The following is a 5,616-nucleotide window of genomic DNA, read 5'->3' as shown; positions in this document are numbered from 1 at the left end:
ATTTTTAACATAAATACCTCTATTTAATCGACTTTTAACATGTAAAAATCATAAATCATGCTATATAAAACCATTTTATATGAAATTTTACATACAACTTGTAAAATATGCATGTGAGGTCATGTAAAAATTTCAAGGTCAGAATCATATTCTAACTATTTTTAGCATTTTAATTGTCATTTTACTCAATAAAATATAATAAAAATACTAATAATCATTTTAAAGAGCAATGAATTACCATAAATCATCAAAATGACCTAAAATCAATTTAGGACCAGAAGGTTTAACATGCAAAATTTTCGTGGCATTTATCTTTATAAATCACAAATTTTAAGTTTTATACGTTAACATATTAACTCGGAAAAACAAAACCGATTATGCATGCAACAACTCTTGCTCTGATACCAATTGAAAGATTCATATATCACTTATTAGACATATCTAATATCTAAGTGTTTATAAGTTTAGTCATAAAACTTAAAGGAACTTATGCATGCATAACTATTAGAATAAAAGAGGAATTTAGTCATTCTTACACGGAGGCCGAAATTTAGTTTATACTAAATTGGTCTCCTACCAAGTTAGTCTTCTTAAGAATAATCCAAATGCCCCAAAACCCTAGATCTAGTAGCAAGATCTACTCCTCAAGGATTGTACCAAGGAAATCCTTCTTAATACAAATATTAATTTGGTTACTAGAAATTAATATTTGTGTCCTTAAAAATACTAATATTAAGTGATTACTACTTCTAGTAATATATGAATAATATTAGAGAATTATGTGAGATTTTATTATTTTGTTCAACAACAAAATTAGAGAGATAAGTTCTTGTTTATTTTTCACACACAAACTTATGTAAAATGAATTGTATATGTTTTAAAGAGAAAAACTCTTTTAATTCCTCAAGGGTGGCCGGAAATGGTCTAGGGTAGAATGCCCAATACTTTTTGTTATTTCTCTTCTCAAGAGTAATAGGTGTGCAAGGCTATAATTAGTAGGTAATCATCATGTTACCCACTAATAAAATAAATAAAGCACAAAACCTCCTTCCCCTTCCATATTCACGACACCCTTAATATTATAAGGGTCCATTTTAACTTTGTCAATATGTTAATTTGTATTGTGTGACAATTTGGGCATGTTACTAGACATGTTAATTAAATAATGCATTTTTAACTTATTAAAAATCATTATATAAATGAAATAAATCACATACAAAATTAACTTAGTAATTCACAATTACAACTACTTCAAATGGGTCATAGAATTATAAATCACAACTACTTGTATTTATAATAAAACAATTCATTCTTGTTTTAATTGTTTCACTAAACAATAAATAAACCTTAAGTAATAAAACAATTTAATTACTTAATGCGAATCTTATTTAATCGAATTACAATAAGATACGTATTATTTCTCACAAAATCATTTGTTCAAATTTAAGGAATTAATTAACTTGTATCGTCATACAATTAAATAATTAGTCTATTAAGAATGTTTCCATAGAGGTATGACCTTAAGGGATCAACTGATCACCACCGTCACACGACAGTAATGTCAAACTCTAGTCAGCCAATCATTACCGATTAATGTGGATCAGTTGACAATAAAATGTTACTTTCCCTTTAGTATTCTTAATATGAGATTTAAACATGTGATCACATTATTGTCGAGGACACATACTCCAACAACAAAGTGGTATCAGAGATATGGGAAATATCAAATGGCGGGAAAATATAGGGCTTTGGCCCACCCATAACGAATTTTCAACGACTTAAAAGCAAAATCTGATGTGAAACCTGATAGAGAAGAGGCGCATCAGAGATATGGGATGGGGAAAGGGCGCAGCATTTGCTGCGTTTTCTCCCGAGTTTGTCCGTACCTGAGTAAAACAGAACTCATCGCGTGTTTTGTTTTATTTTAAACAAAACCTTTCTTCTTCTTCTTCCTCTCGACAAACACTCAAAATCCAACCAAACTTTACAAAAATTCAATCGTAACTTGCCATAAATCATGAGTAATCAATGTATGTATCTCATCTTTGCTTTATTTTCATTTGTTAGCTTGAATTAGGTAGAAAAATTTGGGTTTTATGCCCAAAATGGTCGAAAATTTGGGGGTTCCGTCCCAAATGAATTTGTTCTTTGAAATTGACATTAGAAATGCGTAGTTGAACATGCTAGGATCATAACCATGTATTCATTTTGAATTTTCGTTGAGTTTTGATGAAATGAGACCAAAATAGGACTATATTTGCTAAACCGCTTCAAAGGGCTCGAAAATGGCCTTAAACTTGTCGATTTTTGATGAAATTTGATGTTTTGGAATCCTTGGATGATAGATAAACTTTCTATCACGTCGAAATTTTGATTTGTGATAAGTCATCCGGGACACTTTTTGCATGGGTTTAGGTATATAGTAGCGAAATGCTGCCGAATTTTCGGCCCATAACCATGACTAAGCTTAGTTTAGCCACGTAGGAACGTAATTCTACCACTTTCGTCGACTTGCTCTATGGTACGGCTTGAGAAATAGCCTGAAAGCGGCTTAAAACGGCTTCTAAACTCTTTGATTTCGCTTTTCTTTTCTTTTTCGCAGAGGACGTACCTTCCACGTCGGGGCGAGACACTATGAAGGTGGATGTTGATCCCCTCATGACTATGGTGGTTGACGCGGAGGAAATGGAGGAGGAGGAAGAGGTGGCCCGGAGGGTCAATGTGAGGAGGAGAGGGCGCCAGCTTGTGCCTGTGCCTTAGTGGGCAGATAAATGGGATGGCCGACATCTCATTTGGGTAGCGAAGATGATGTGACTCATATTTAAGCATATTTAGTCCCCGAATTAGCCTCGTTCCTATGTTTTTTAGCGCATAATTGGGTCATTTACTATCTTTAGTTTCCCGTTTTGCATATTCTTTGAGGTTTTGTTCCCTTGGTAGGAAAGGAGTGCAAACCTTGCATTTTCATGGCAAAATGGAGCTAAACGGATCAAATTCAATGACCAAGCATCAAAGGGAAGACGATACTAGAAGGCCTATGTAGATAATAATGTAGATTGGCCAATGATGAAAGGAACCTTGCATCCCCAACAAGATCCCCGAGGATTGTTGAGGAAAGAAGAAAAGAGAAGTGCTGACCCAAGATCCGAGCGTCTCCCTGCCCAGGACGAGCGTCTCCCTGCCCACCAATCCGAGCGTCCCGATGCCAAGACGCTCGTCTTGAGGCCAACGAATCCGAGCGTCTCTCCCTTGATCTGCTCGGATTCCCTTGCAGAACCCACCGTGCCTACTGCCTAGACGCTCGGGACGAGCAGATTTCCTGGAGACTACCAAAACGGAGATGAGCATCCCCTTGGAGAGGAGCACTTCCTCAACTTTTCTTAAGGGTCTTAATAGTCATTTAAGCCCTTAGTAACCCTAATCCTTGTACCTAATCTCTAATATAAATATCCCATTGTACTACCTATATTAGCATGTCATCTTAATAGGATATTAATCTTATCTTAATAAAGTCTTAATACTCTCTTAATCTTGTAATCAATTCTCAATTTAGCATTAATACAAATCTCATTTCTTAATCTTTCCTTAATTTCTCTATTGTTCATCATTTATTTTGGGTAATTAGAAGATTATTTGGGTTTATTTGGAGGATTGACAACCTTCCATCAATCATCAAGTACTTCTATTATTCTTTGCTTTATTATTTGGAATCATCCTTATAGGTATAATTCTCTCTTAATCCCTTTTTAATTATTGTTAATCATCTTCATTTGTTCATCATGTTTTGCCTTGCTAGTATGATTGACAACCTTGTTAGCATGTTAAACTTGATAATGAGTGAGTAGTTTCCTTAACTAGGGTTAATGGGGAATTAGGGGAAACCAACATGGGGATTGATTCATGCTTAATATAATATGTTTTCATAATTAATTTGCTTGCTTGTTGTGATTCCAACTTATGCACATGCTATGTTTGATGAAATGCGAGCCTATGAATCCTTTCATTTTTTACCCATCACTTACCTTTTCAATGAGACTTGTAAGACATAAATCAACTCGAGTCTCATTAGACCATGCATATAGTTGGATAGGGAGGATTAAGTCGACTTGTAGGTGTTGTACAATCTAATCGATTCGGCTCCGGGACCCAAACCTTCTTAGGGATTGTAAGACATAAACCAACTCGATCCCATCACAATAATAAGTCCTTGCATCTAGTAGAGAACATGTTTGTATGATCAAATCCCATGAATCCCCTATGAACCCATGACACCCTAGTGCTTTTAATCAATTGTTTACATCTCATTTTAATCATCTTGCTTGTTTTCATTGCTTTGCTTTTATATTGTTGATTAGTTTAGTTGATCTCCTACCTCAACCCAAATTGTGACACCCTTAGACACAACCAATTGCAATCGAAAATCCTACATCAATACCCGTCCCTTGGGATCCGACCTTTACTTACCTCTTTACTAAGAGTAGAGTAGTTTGTGAAGTTATAAATATTGTTTTGGTCTAGGTAACTTTTGACGACGAGTAACAAAACCGATCATCCGACCAAAAATGACGCCGTTGCCGGGGACGGTGTTAACTTGATTTGATTTTCTTTGATTTTTTTTTGTTGTGTATTTCTTTACCTTGGGGAAGTCAAACTCCTCAAGGTTTGTTCTAATTGTTTTCGAGTTGTTTGATATTTTGCATGTCTAGGAGATCACAAGGTAACTTGTTACCCATTGATCTTGAAATTGAAGGAACTTTGACCAACAATAAAAGACTTGCTAGAAATACTTTGAGAGGTATTGGTGAGATTGTGGACATTCAACCAAATAACATTGAGTTCATCAACCCTTTTGCAAGAGAAGGAGAGGATAACCCAATACAAAACCCACCACAAAGTCAACCCACAATGCCTAAATTTTCATCACATTCCGTACCAACCGAGGAGAACCTACCAAATGGTACTCCTACCCCAAAACACTTAACCGGTAATTTCATCGCAAAATCTGCATTCATACAATTAGTTGAGAGAAGTCAATTTTGGGGGGATGCCTAGTGAAGACCCTCATTCTCATATGGAGACTTTTTGTGACTATTGTGATGTAATTTCTCAAACCGGAGTTACTCAAGACCAAATTCGATGGGTCTTATTTCCTTTTTCTTTGATTGGTTCCGTGAAACAATGGTTGAAGAGCCTAGATAAGGCTACTCTTGGTATTGACTCTTGGAAGAAGTTGGCACTTGCTTTCTACAAGAAATTCTATCCTCCGGAGAAGACTAACATGTTGAGAGCCCAAATCACCGGGTTCAAGCAAAGGAATGAGGAATCTTTGTATGAAGCATGGGAGAGATTCAAGGATACTTGTCGATCTTGTCCAAACCATGGACTTAGCGAGTGGTTTCTTGTACAACAATTTTGGAATGGTCTATATGAAGACTCCCGAAACATTCTCAATATGGGATCAAATGGTATGTTTACCGAAGTTGATGATAATCAAACATGGAACAAGATTGAGGAAATGGCGGTCCATAACTCACAATATAGTAGACCTCGGAAGGTTACTAGAGGAGGAAAGCATGCATGAAGTGGACTCTATTACTCAATTGGGTGCTCAACTTA

General features: G+C 35.7%; 1 non-coding gene across 1 annotated transcript; it reads right to left on the bottom strand.

Moving 5' to 3' along the window:
- Positions 1-5,278: 5,278 nt before the first annotated feature.
- Positions 5,279-5,385, bottom strand: LOC141615839 (small nucleolar RNA R71). The gene has a single exon (XR_012530233.1). It is a non-coding gene; the product is annotated as a small nucleolar RNA R71 (small nucleolar RNA).
- Positions 5,386-5,616: the final 231 nt, after the last annotated feature.

The sequence above is a fragment of the Silene latifolia genome, chromosome 11 (genome assembly GCF_048544455.1).
Source record: "Silene latifolia isolate original U9 population chromosome 11, ASM4854445v1, whole genome shotgun sequence".
NCBI lineage: Eukaryota > Viridiplantae > Streptophyta > Magnoliopsida > Caryophyllales > Caryophyllaceae > Silene > Silene latifolia.
Note: the sequence above shows the minus strand (reverse complement) of the source record. Positions and strands in the feature narration are given on the sequence as shown.